The sequence below is a fragment of the Ailuropoda melanoleuca genome, chromosome 9 (genome assembly GCF_002007445.2).
Source record: "Ailuropoda melanoleuca isolate Jingjing chromosome 9, ASM200744v2, whole genome shotgun sequence".
NCBI classification, from domain to species: domain Eukaryota; kingdom Metazoa; phylum Chordata; class Mammalia; order Carnivora; family Ursidae; genus Ailuropoda; species Ailuropoda melanoleuca.
The window spans coordinates 1,724,244-1,737,114 of record NC_048226.1 but is presented as its reverse complement, the minus strand read 5'-3'; the positions used below and the strand labels follow the sequence as shown (position 1 = coordinate 1,737,114).

At 54.3% G+C, this 12,871-nt stretch overlaps 1 long non-coding RNA gene across 7 annotated transcripts in view; it reads right to left on the bottom strand.

Moving 5' to 3' along the window:
* Positions 1 to 12,871, bottom strand: part of LOC117803695 — a 47,472-nt gene that overhangs the window by 13,572 nt on the left and 21,029 nt on the right. For 6 of the 7 annotated variants that reach the window (XR_004627642.1, XR_004627636.1, XR_004627640.1 and 3 more), the window contains one exon: positions 192 to 2,362. This is a non-coding gene — a long non-coding RNA (uncharacterized LOC117803695). Of the gene's footprint in view, positions 1 to 191; positions 2,363 to 12,871 lie in introns of those variants that run through there. The other variant, XR_004627637.1, reaches the window with a different exon arrangement.

Here is a 12,871-nt window from a genome sequence, read left to right as displayed (position 1 = left end):
GCCGGGATCACGCCCTGAGCCGAAGGCAGACGCTTAACCGCTGTGCCACCCAGGCGCCCTGATTTTTTAAATTTTTAAAAAAGATTTTATTTATTTATAAATAACGAGCAGGGGGAGGGTCAGAGGGAGAAGCAGATGCCCCGCCGAGCAGGGAGCTCAACGTGGGGCTGGATCCCAGGACCCTGAGATCATGACCTGAGCTGAAGGTAGATGCTTCACCAACTGAGCCACCCAGGTGTTCCTAAAATATATTTCTGAAGAACATTCTAGAAATATGAAACATAACATCTGAAGTTGGTACTTATTAGAATGGCTTGCAGGAGACGGAGCACAGCAGGGAACAGAACCAAGTTCAGGTGAAGACAAATTGGTAGAAAATACCAGAATTGAAGCACAGAGGGGGGAAAGAAGCAGAAAGTTCCTCTTTGTCTCTCTGTTCTCCAAGACAGCCCCGTTCAGGAATGAAGATCTCCAGGCTCATTAACAATTAGAACTTACACTTCTTTCACGGTTGAAAGTGTCCCTCCTTCCCCAGCTCTGAACTGTACAGACTGAAGTCCCAAAGGACTTGTCCCCCTCGCCCTGGTCTTCTGCCGCTCCTCACACATTTGCTAACCGGTCTCTGCTCTCGAGAGCTAGAACAGGGCAGGTTGGAGAGGAGAACACGGACAGGAAATCTCTCCACGGTGACTCCCTGGGCTTGACAGGGTTGGACGGTTACCCTTTCTCTTCCGCGGCATTTAAAAGGGTTCTTCAAAAGCCCCTCCACTCCTCATCTCTGGGTGGATTCATTTTCTCCCGGTTGGTTGCTTACAGCTCCTTCCTTAGCCTCTGAGAATCCTATGGTCCAGTCCCCTGTTGGACTCACCTTGACCAGGACTAAGAAGGTCCTAAACTAGCTCTCCCTTTCCCTCCCACCAGGAACCCTCACCTGTTTTTTGGTCCCAGAATAATCTGCGAGGGCAGTCAGATCCCAAAGCCTGGTCGCCAGAGCGGCCACGCCAGTGTTTCCTAAGTTAGATTCTTCGCGTGTCGATCAAGTGTCAGTCCCTTTGGTTTCTGAAACTTCGAGACACAAGCCTAGATCTCCAGTGGTCCGTTCCGAGCCCGTTTTCCTTGGTGTGAAGTGGGGAGCAGGCTCCCCAGATGCCCCAGTCTCTCCAGACTTTTTCTAGCCTGGAGGTAGGTGGCTGCCTCAGGCTCACAAAATCTTTCACAAATGCACGTGGTGGTCTTCCATCTCACTTTGGGTTGGCCCAGGGCTGTACAATAAAGGGTTAACTCAGCAGGCTTGGGATCGTCATGCTTGCACATTCCGAAGAAAGGACTGGCCCTTCTCAGTCTCCTATGACGTAACCTATGAGTCCCTGGAATGTTCTGCCTGATAAGAGTATCTTTGCATACCTGGGACCTTAGACCACACCAGATAGCTTCATGTTAACAATGTGATTTATAATGAGGGCCTCAGGCCACCACTGTATCTCTTTGATCTGGAGATCCAGAGGCTGTAGCTAAGGTCAGTCGAGCAGGTGCGCCATGCCCACATGACCGAGACCAGATAAACCCTGGACACGGGCTCGCAGGGGAGCTTCCCTGGTCGGGGGGACTTGGTGCGTATTGTCACACCTCATTTCTGAGAGAATTCAGTGCTACCGTACAACTCTGCCAGGAGAGGACAAAGGAAGCTCATTCCCCGTCGCCCGAACTCTGCCCTACATCCCTTTTCCCTTTGCTGATTCCCCGTCCTCTTGCTACTCTACACCATACGTACAGCAGCTTCCCTGAGCTCTACGCATCCTTCCGAATCATCCAATCTGAGAACGGTTCTGGAAACCTCAGCACTGGGACCAACAGTAAAACTACAATAGTTCCTTACATAATACAGCTGCAGTATTACGAAAAATCTCAAACCCCCAGAAAATCACAGAGATGGATATAACAAACACCCGTGTACCCATCATACAGAATAAATACATTTTGTCATATTTCCTTCACTTCTTCCTTCAATTTCTTTTTTTGATTAAGAAATAAAACCCACTAGACACAAATCAGATTTCCCCGGAACCCGCCCCGATCCTGGTCCCCGTGGCAGTCACGACTCTCAGGCTGGTGTAGCCTTCCTTTTCGGGTTTCTCTATTTTTTATGTGTATGTGTACCTCCCTTTATGGGGTTGTACAGCATCCTAGCATGGGGGTCTTGCGATCTACTTTGTATCATTCCAGTTTTGACCAACAACTTGGTGACATGTGCATTCTTAATTTCAACCCAACATGTATGTGCTGTGTGGTACTTACCACGTGCCAGGCGCTGGGGCTGGGGGCACAACCGGGTCAATCTGCAACTCTCGCGGGAACTTCCATCCTGGCAAAAATAGTAACAGTAAAGCTTGCTGAATTCAATACATGTTTTCTGAATGGTCCTTCCCAAATACTCACCATTCCCACATCATGTGAGATTCTTCCACAGAGTCAGGCATGGGAGGATGAGAGTGTTAGGATCAGATCAAGGGTGTAGACGGGTGCAATGCTCTGTACTAAGGCTTGATCGGACCTCGCCGTGTCTGTATATAGGTGAATATAGGTGAGACCTGTTCTATTGGCCGTTGACTTGCCTTGATGAATTATTCTGTGCTCCTCGACCTTGGTTTCCTGATCTCTAAGATGAGGTGGCTTGAGAGAGACTAGGCAACCTTTCAGAGCTGTGCCAACCCTCACGTTCTAGGTCTCAAAAATCTGTGGACCTCAAAACAGCAACAACGACAACTACAACAAGAATCAGGAAATTCTGTGAACCTCTATAATCAGGGAAGCTGAAGGTATTACACAGACAGGTGATGGGGTCTCAGAATTCACGGTCTTCCCTGGAATATTAGGGAATACTAGGAATATTGTTTTTGACAACGTAAGGGCAAAAAAATGATCCCAGTACACAGAATATCCCAGAATGATTCTTTCTATGCTTCTGTGAACAAAATCAGTTCAGTTTTCTGCTAACATTCATTCGGCGACCACTTACAGAGCACCTCCCACGTGCCAGGCCATTTGCCATGGAGTGGAAAAGGAGAAAGGGATCGGGATAAAAGAGAGGCAGAGACTGCAAAGGAAGGCCACGTGTGGAAAAGCGTCCGAGGCTGGAAGGATCACGGAATTCTTCCTGGAGGCGGCGGCCCGGCAAGGTGATTCCTTAGACTATTTGTATCTAATTAACATGCATTTTTGAGCCATTACTGTGTCCCATGCCCCGAGCAATGTGAAGGCCGTGGCGCTACCATGATGAACACGACACAGCCAGACTCCGTGTCTGCGGAGCTCCCACCAAGCATGGGTCACCCTAATGTGTGACGAGGTGAGCGGAGGCTGCTGCAGCCAGAGGAGGGACACCTTGCCACCTCAAGGAGGGGCTTGTGAAGGCTTCCGGGAGACTGGGCCAGGGCCCGTCTTGTGCTTGAAGGATGTATGGGATCCTCGACGGAAGCAGAGAGTGAAAGCCCGCAGCGCGTGCAAAGGCACGGTGGCAGGAGGGAGGGTCCTCAGGCGATCTTCCCAGAGCAGACCGGGTGTGATAGAAGGTGGTGCAGAGAACGGCGCGGGTCTGTTTGGGATGAGCTGAGGGACTCCTGAACATGGACAGACACTCAGCAAAGTGAACCCAGCGGAATAAAACCCAGGCGAGAACAGCAAGCGAGATCCCCAGAGCCTGGCAAGCATGAATATCGGAAGCCTCTTATTTCTCATGTGACGACCATCCCTCACATATGATTTAAAAACTCGTCTTGGAAAACAAGGAGAGGAAATGGGACTTATCATGTAGCGGATGATTGACTTTTCCATTTTCTCCTAACACGGAGTTCACTTCTCTGCCGGAAAGCCACAAGCCACAGTGGAGGGGCCTAAATGAGGCACCAGCACAAACACGTCCCTGAAGGGCGGTCAGCAGACAAAGGGCTTCTTCAGGACAGGTGCCAGCTGACGTCATAGTGAAGTCAGATGCAATTACTCATCACCGTTCTGTTAACAGACGGAAAAGGGGGGAAACCCAGGGAAGGTTAAGAAAACTGTAGATTACAAATTATTCCAGGCACAGACACTGTACCAGGCACCTTCTGTGTGTGCTCTCCTGATGGAACAAAGAGAAGATTCTTCTGGAAGCTGCTCTTTCTGTGCTCACCCTGGGGATCCCTCTGGATTATGGCAGCCTCGGACCATGCCATCATCCAAATGCAGAGTCACGGAGCGGAACAGCCTCTCGGGGGGGATGGGGGTCTGACTCAGCACCCTGTTCTTTACCTGGAGTGCAGACCCACTGCCGGCCTGGGTTTGTAATCCAGTCCCGGCGCCTTGAGTCCTGCCCTACCTCTGCACGGCCCTCACTGCCCGTGTACTGCTCCGTGAGCTCAGCAGAGCAGCCTTCCTCTGGCTCCTTCCAGAATTACCCACCCGCCTGCCACCTCACTCTTCTCTCACTCACTCGGGTGTTTCAATGGCTTAACAAAAGCCATGTGATTTTAGCTTGCATTAGTAGGAATACAGAAGCCAAAAGGAGAGGACAGCCCAGCTCTGAGCCGTCAGGCCTACCTAGAGACAGGGTCGTACTGAGGGTGACAGGCAGGGCACCTACCACAGTATTCGGCACGTTGAAAGTGCTATACAGAGTACAGTCCCTCATCTTATTATTAGTATCATTATTCTGTCCTCGGAACCGTGTCCCCCTGCTACAGATGGCTCAGACCCACAGCCCAAGGCATCCACGCATCTCTGCAGCGATTCAGATTACGCAGCACCTATGCAGGCACGGGGTACTGGTGGGTCAGCGTCTCCACTGTCCAGGAATCCCCATCGATAGCGGGAAGAGGCTGAGGCTCAGAAGAGAGTTTTGGGGAAAGCAGAGGGTAGGAACGGGAGAGACAGCCCTCTCTTCTGGCAAATCCCACCAGCGGTGTTCCCCCCCCACCCCGGAGGCTGCCAGCCAGCCCTGGGACAGCCCACAGCCACTGGACAGCCAGCCAGCCAGCCAGCCCTGGGACGGCCCGCCGCCACTGGGTCAGCCCGCCAGCCCTGCGACAGCCCGCTGCCACTGGGTCAGCCCGCCGCCGTGCAGGGCTGATGGGCTGTGCTCCCAGGAGCCTCTGTCTGAACCCGAGGCTCCCCACTTGCTTCCAGCTTAGCTCCAGTCCCAGTGTGATGGTGCCAGTGGCCTGGCCCCCGCCCAAGGGCCCCTGGAAGGAGGCGGCAGGGGGCCTTCCCTCCCTGAATGAGAGTACCCGCCCATGTAGCTGCCGTGCAGGCTGGTCTCTCCGCTCATCCCCTCACCCCTGCCCTTGGCTCGCTGGGTCCAGCACAGCCCCTGGGTCCACACACTTGGAAGAGAAAGACGAGGGTGGATGACATTCCTGTGAGCATAGCCACTCACCCAAGTCATGACCCTTGTGTCAGCACGAGCCAACGNCCTTCCAGAATTACCCACCCGCCTGCCACCTCACTCTTCTCTCACTCACTCGGGTGTTTCAATGGCTTAACAAAAGCCATGTGATTTTAGCTTGCATTAGTAGGAATACAGAAGCCAAAAGGAGAGGACAGCCCAGCTCTGAGCCGTCAGGCCTACCTAGAGACAGGGTCGTACTGTGGGTGACAGGCAGGGCACCTACCACAGTATTCGGCACGTTGAAAGTGCTATACAGAGTACAGTCCCTCATCTTATTATTAGTATCATTATTCTGTCCTCGGAACCGTGTCCCCCTGCTACAGATGGCTCAGACCCACAGCCCAAGGCATCCACGCATCTCTGCAGCGATTCAGATTACGCAGCACCTATGCAGGCACGGGGTACTGGTGGGTCAGCGTCTCCACTGTCCAGGAATCCCCATCGATAGCGGGAAGAGGCTGAGGCTCAGAAGAGAGTTTTGGGGAAAGCAGAGGGTAGGAACGGGAGAGACAGCCCTCTCTTCTGGCAAATCCCACCAGCGGTGTTCCCCCCCCACCCCGGAGGCTGCCAGCCAGCCCTGGGACAGCCCACAGCCACTGGACAGCCAGCCAGCCAGCCCTGTGACGGCCCGCCGCCACTGGGTCAGCCCGCCAGCCCTGCGACAGCCCGCTGCCACTGGGTCAAGCCCGCTGCCACTGGGTCAGCCCGCCGCCGTGCAGGGCTGATGGGCTGTGCTCCCAGGAGCCTCTGTCTGAACCCGAGGCTCCCCACTTGCTTCCAGCTTAGCTCCAGTCCCAGTGTGATGGTGCCAGTGGCCTGGCCCCCGCCCAAGGGCCCCTGGAAGGAGGCGGCAGGGGGCCTTCCCTCCCTGAATGAGAGTACCCGCCCATGTAGCTGCCGTGCAGGCTGGTCTCTCCGCTCATCCCCTCACCCCTGCCCTTGGCTCGCTGGGTCCAGCACAGCCCCTGGGTCCACACACTTGGAAGAGAAAGACGAGGGTGGATGACATTCCTGTGAGCATAGCCACTCACCCAAGTCATGACCCTTGTGTCAGCACGAGCCAACGCTGTTCCTCCTGCAGCAGGGTGATGGGGGCTGGCCGGGCCCTCCTGGGAAGCAGACTCCTCTCCCCTGTGCAGGCACCAGACCTCGTGAGGCTGGGCTAAGTGCACAGTCAGCACGCAACGGCATTTAGAAACTGTGAAGAGCTGAGCTCAGGTGACCACGAACCAGCCTCTGGCTCCCCAGCCCCTTCCCAGCAAGGACACTGTTCATAAAGTGGGATGACCTCAGGTTCTGGGACCACCGTGTCATCCGGGCACATCTTAGCCCAGAGTCCCTGTTTCTGTCTGTGTCGAGATGGTGCACTGAGATCATATAAGATTCTCCCAGTAGCTGGGTCACCGGCCAGCCCTTTGCCCGGGTCTGAGGGATTCCCACGGAAGGTCCGGGAAGAGCAGGGCGGCCAGTCCCCCCGGCAGTGCCTGTCACAGAGCAGATGACCCGTAGTGGCAGCTGGAGACACATCCTACCCCCGTCTCTACTGCCGCCCACGGTGGCTGGAGCTGGGGGCTGCCTGCTGTGGGGCCTATTCTGTGCGGCGTGAGCGTACCGGCTCCAGCAGGCCATTGTCGTCTCGTCTCGCAGAGGGGAGACGGAGGAGTCAGGATTTGAACCAGGAGCCAGCAATGGGATTCCTTGCCGCACACTCTAGCTCAACGTGCAATGCCCTCTTCCCTCAAACGTATCAAGAACTATGTCCCTGGCGTTGCTCCAGGTGCTTAAACCGTGCTCATTCGGTTCCCTTACAGTGACCCTACAACCGCTCTCACCGACCAGAAAGAAAGGACGGCTGGCCGGGGACAGCGGGCAGGAGAGCAGCGGGCTCGGCTGGGCTGGCTCGGGCGTCAGCACCGGCCCAGGCAAACCAGGGCGCTCCGTCACCTCGTATAAAGAGCTAATACGCGGCAAGCTGGAATAAAACCCCTCACAGATCGTTCAGGAGGGGCTATAATTAGCAAACCAGAGGGCTGATACAGACGCCACCTTTCTAGTTATGAAGGAAATGTAAGAAGTATTGCAATAAAGGTCAGTGCTTGACAAATGAGTAACCGTTTCCAGTGATGCAAACAGCAGACATGAGCAGGCAGGTCTGGGGAAGCCGTGGGCTCCTGTGGGGTCCTGGTGGGGAGGGGGCGCCTGCAGGGTCCCAGGGGTGGGGGACGCACTGGGGGAGATGCGTCCCAGCTACTGAACGGGTGGAGCTCGCGGCCAGCCCGGGAGACGCTCAGGCAGCCGGCTAAGCGGGCAGCTGGGTCCAAAACTGGGCCTGGGCTGTGTTTACTGCAACATAACATTTTTGCATAAATGTCACCAGGGCTTGGAAAAGAACTTGGAAAAATATAAGCATCTCATGTGTGAAGGACGAAAACTGTGGTGATTTTTCCCCCCTTTTCCCCTCATTCGCATTGTTGCTGTCTGTTTGTGTCATGGAGGCAGAGAAAGGCCAACTGCCCACGGTGACTCACTTTTCTGTCTTTATGGCCCTGTCCCCCCCCCCCACCAGAGCCTCCTCCCTGGGCTCCTGCTTCCCCTGCACACCCCTTGGGCTCCTGCTTCCCGTGCTCTTGGCCTCCTCCAGCTGCCCTTCTGGGGTGTAGCCTGGGGCCTGGAGGGTTGGAGCTGAGCCCCTCACCCTCCCTCCACCACGGGTGCCCTTCACAGGCCCAGCACTGTGTGCTCACTCTCGTTTCTCCGTCTGCCACAGACAAACAGGACCGTGGAAGTCCAGGTGAGGTTAGAAGGCTCCAAGCATCTCACAGCCATTGGAAGGGAGACTGTGAGGTGGGGACTACGGGGTAATTCAGAATCCCTCAGGGAGGTAGGAACCATGAAAGCAGAATACCAGTCTATTCCAGAATGGTCCACAGGCCCACGGCCTTGCGAGAACGAGAGAGGGAAACACCGGGGGCGCAGGTCACCTCGGGCCCACCCAGGCCACCTCCAGCTGCGTCGGTACAAGACCTGCGGTCGGCCAGGGCAGCCAGGCCCGCACCCCTCCGTGTCCCCCCAAGGGCTGGCTTCAGCCCCAGTAGTGGCAGCTGTCCCTCCAGCCTGCTAACACACACCGGAAATTTCCGTCATCCCTGAGTCAGTCGTTCCCTCTGGGAATGCCATTTTCATCCACAGAGGTCACAGGAACTATTAGTCCAATTTCCTGAAAGTGGTCACTCGTGGGCCATCGTGGGCACCGTTGTCTCAGGCTGGGTCACTTTGTCCAAAGCCCACCCTTCACGGAGGCCCACCGTGGACGTGGGAGAGAAAGGGGATAGACTTTTATGGGAAACCGGACTAGGGAGAGAAACCCAGAGCTGGCTGGCTAGCTGGATGGCTGGCGAGGGCGGGAGGAGGGTGGTGACAGGCAGGTGCAGGAAGGGCAACTCCTCCCAGGAGTCTCTTCCACGTCCTCGCCCACCATCTCGGGCCAGGCTTTCCGAGAGCCGGTCTCCTCATTCCCAGGATGGGGTGACGGCCGCAGCCCTCACTGCCGGTTACTGAGAGGGTCAAAGGAGACAAGGTCACAGCACGGCGGGGCCAGGAGAGGTGCGTGCCCAAGGTCACAGGGCACATGGGGTGGGGCCGAAGCTGGGGTTACAGCATTCTCTCACCCCAGTCCCAGTGTCTGGTGGTGGCTATGAGAGGCCTTTGATCACCACAGAAAGTGCTAATGATTCTCACACAGTGGGCCGTCAGCAGGGTTGGCAGGGGGATGAATGGCCACACCTTGACAAGAATGCTCAGAAATCACTGATCTAGACATTTCTCTTTCTTCTCCCAGGTCCTAGACTTCTGTCTTCCCCCTTTTGTGGACTGAGCAGCATTCCCCACTACCTGGGTATGAGGCCAGTCCCTTCTGGCACCGCACACAGACTCCCAGGACCGTGGGAAACAGAGTGCCAGGGGCTGGTGCAGGAACAACGGAGCCCCTCCGAGACTGTGAGCATGGCCCTCACTTACACGCCAGGCTCTGCTCTGTGCCTCCTGTCTATCAACCCACTTAGTCCCCATAAGATCTCTGCGAGTCCCCATTTTACAGAGGAGGAAACTGAGGCACAGAGCAGTTCTCACAGCTAACACCAGTTGAGGCAGGATCTGAACCTAGACCTGCTGATCCCAAGCTGCCTCAGGTGTCACCCCCGCACGAGGCAGCCGTCTGGTGACACTGGAGACCGTTCCGCTGAAACGCCCACTGTCCCCACCGTGTCATCTGGCAAAGTCACAGCTAACGGAGGTGGCAAGACGTTGGTCCTGTTCTCAGCTCGGCTGCTGATGTTCCGCCCAACCCTGAGCACCGCATTTGGAGGCTGTCCGGGTCTCAGTTCCCCAGTTGCAAAATGGGGGGTTGCAGTGGGAGCCCTCGGCTCGTCTGTGAAAACTTCCCCACAGCATTATGTGGTTGTCTGCTTAGGTCAGCAGAGACAGAATCGACGGGAAGCTTGAGGCCTCCAAATTGGAGAAGAGTTGTTTTGCAAAATAGTCTCAAAGTCGAACAGAACTTCTCAAAAACAATGGAGGCATTTTCTTTTATTTCCAAAGGAAGTGATTCAACCTAACGAAAGGTCACTCTTGAAAGAGATGAGTTCAATCACATTGTAAACATCAGAGATTCTGCAACTCTTCCCAGCACGCTGGGGAGACAGCCTGGGCTTGTGCTCTGTGTGTGTGCGTGTGTGTGCACACGTGTGTGCGCCCCAGTGTGTGCTCACACGTGTGCATGTGTGTCTCTGTATGCACACACATGCATGTGTGTGCGCGTGTGCATGTATGTGTGCGCCCGTGTGCGTGTATGCCTGTGTACGTGCATGTGCCCGTGTGTGCGCATGGGTATGTGTGTGCGGGCACGCATGGGTGCCTGTTCCCTTCTTTAAGCTTCCACCCTCTCTCTTTTTAAAACTACGGTCTTCAAACCTGGTTGTGTTAGAATACCCCAGAGAACTTTAAAAGCCACCAGTGACTGGACACCACTCCAAGCAACTGTGAAGTCCAGACGTAGAACTGTTTTCAACCAGAAGTTTCCCTCACTGCTCGAAATGAGCAATCAGGGTGAAGGGCCATTGTCCTGAAACCGTGGTCCCCACATTTTGGCACTCACAGAGTCACCTGGAGAGCGTGTGCCGGACTCTAATTCTGCGGGTCCGGGAGAGCTCAGATGTTGACATCTCTCATGAGTTCCCAGGGCCAGTCCCGGGGCCCCACCTGGTGAGGCGCCGCCGTGCAACCACGGAGCATTTCCCTTCAGGTTCTCCAGCGACGCTCAGGCCTGGCTGCTCGCGGCAGTCACTCGGGGAGCTCTGGACCATCGTCTGTTCCAGCAGCCCCCAGGCCTGTGAAACGGTCATCTCTGCAGGTGGGGCAGATCGTTTTCAGAGCTCCCGCAGTGACTCCGTGGTGCCACCAGGTCGAGATCCACTACGGGGGACACGCTCGCACACACGCACAACCATGCGCAAACTGTGGCGTAGGGGAGGCTGGTGGCGGTGGAAAGACTCAGGCCAAGCAGTGTGAACACAGAGGCCTGGAGGTTTGAATCCAGATCACGGCTCCTCCTCCCTCCTTTCCATCCACACCGCACACAGCCTGTGTCTCACGTCCACTCACTTGGGGCCCGCGAGACCTGGAAAGAGCCGTAGGGACCAGCGTAGACTGCTGCTCGTCCCAGGAAAGCAAGGGAGGGTAGCAGAATGGATCCTCCTTCTTCCGCACAGGGATTATTTTGAGCGGTCAGTTTTTAAGAAGTCAACACCGGGGGAATCTCCAAATTCTCTTCTCTGGAGAATAGAAGCAGGCCTTTTGTGAGGGAAATTTACATTTATCAGGGAAATCTACATCTGTAAGGGTGTCCCGATGTCTGTGACTCCAGCCAAGAAGAAGCTGACTCCAAATCTCTAGAACATCTTTACCGATGGAGATGCCGCTGACCGCCATCTGCATAACCAACCTCACCGGTGTAGACCCGGGCCCTTCCTGGTAGCTCTGAAACTGGCCCGCTCCCGACAGCTTGCTTTTGCCTTTAGCCCAAAATGGTATTTAAAGTGGAGGCTCTCCGGGAGTTTTACTGTTTTTCCGGGTGTCTCCCACATATATATGAGGTTACATGTAATGAAACTTCTGTTGGTTTTTCTCTTGCCAAATCTTTTATAACATGGGGTCTCAGCCACAGACCTAAAGGGTAGAGGGGGAATTATGCCCCCCCCACAGCAACACCGTCCAGCATCGGACCCTGGGTGTCCTTGGAGGGAGTCCTGACAGGTGGGCCGAGCTGGGAGAAGCTGCAGAAGGCTGGGACGCGGGCTGCTCCTCACCCCACTGCCTTCCCTACCCGTTAGGTTTGTTGACGTTACTCAGCGCCATTTTGATGTGTGAAAACTTCTGGACTCACTCCTCTCGCAAATAATGACAGACTCCAATACGTGGCCCTGTCTCCCCTTCTGGCTGTGACCCACCTGACTTCATCCTTTCTATGAAGTACAATGGAAGCAACTGAGACAGAAGCTTCCTGCTTCCGATCCCCCGGGGATGCTTGGCTCTGGTGAAGTCAGGCTGGCTGCAGAGACAGTCCGGATGCCCTGACCCCAGCAAAATGCTCCCGGCTCCTTTGCTGTAAGCCAACGCGGGGACTCTTTTCTCAAGGACCAAATGCACCAAGAGAGGTTGCAGCTACCTACAAAAATAGCGCTCTCATTTTGGAGGCGAGGAGACTGTAGAGACCAGGGTACAATGTGTTTTGCACCCTGACTGCTCCTTGTAATCGCCTGACATTCTGCGGAAACCTGAGTCCCCCCAATAAGTCAGTGTGATGATTTAATTGGTTTGGGGCATAGCCCGGGCATCAGGATCTGAAACTTCCCCTTAAAAAAATCTCTCATACATCTATGTGTATGTGCACGAGTGTGTATACACACATAGTACTCACACACACATTTAATACGAGTGGACTCATACCACATGTATGTACTATTTATTTTTAAATTTGTGTCCTTTTTTTTTACTCTATCAAATATGATTCTACAGACATTTCTATGTCATTAGATACTCACTTACAGGACTATGTTAATGTACTGTTTAGACATTTTAAATGTACTATTACACGTAGTCTAAATAGTGCATTTAGTACATTTTAAACATATTATTCAGATATCTAAATGCCTAAAAAGTATTTCATATTGTGGATTTACAATATATTTAATGTCATTCTACTGTTAAATGTATGGGTTATTTTAACTTCTTATCAACCTTTTCGCCACCATCAATAACACTTTAATACATAACCCATTCCAGGGGCGCCTGGGGGGCACAGCGGTTAGGCGTCTGCCTTCGGCTCAGGGCGTGACCGGCGTTATGGGATCGAGTCCCACATCAGGCTCCTCCGCTATGAGCCTGCTTCTTCCT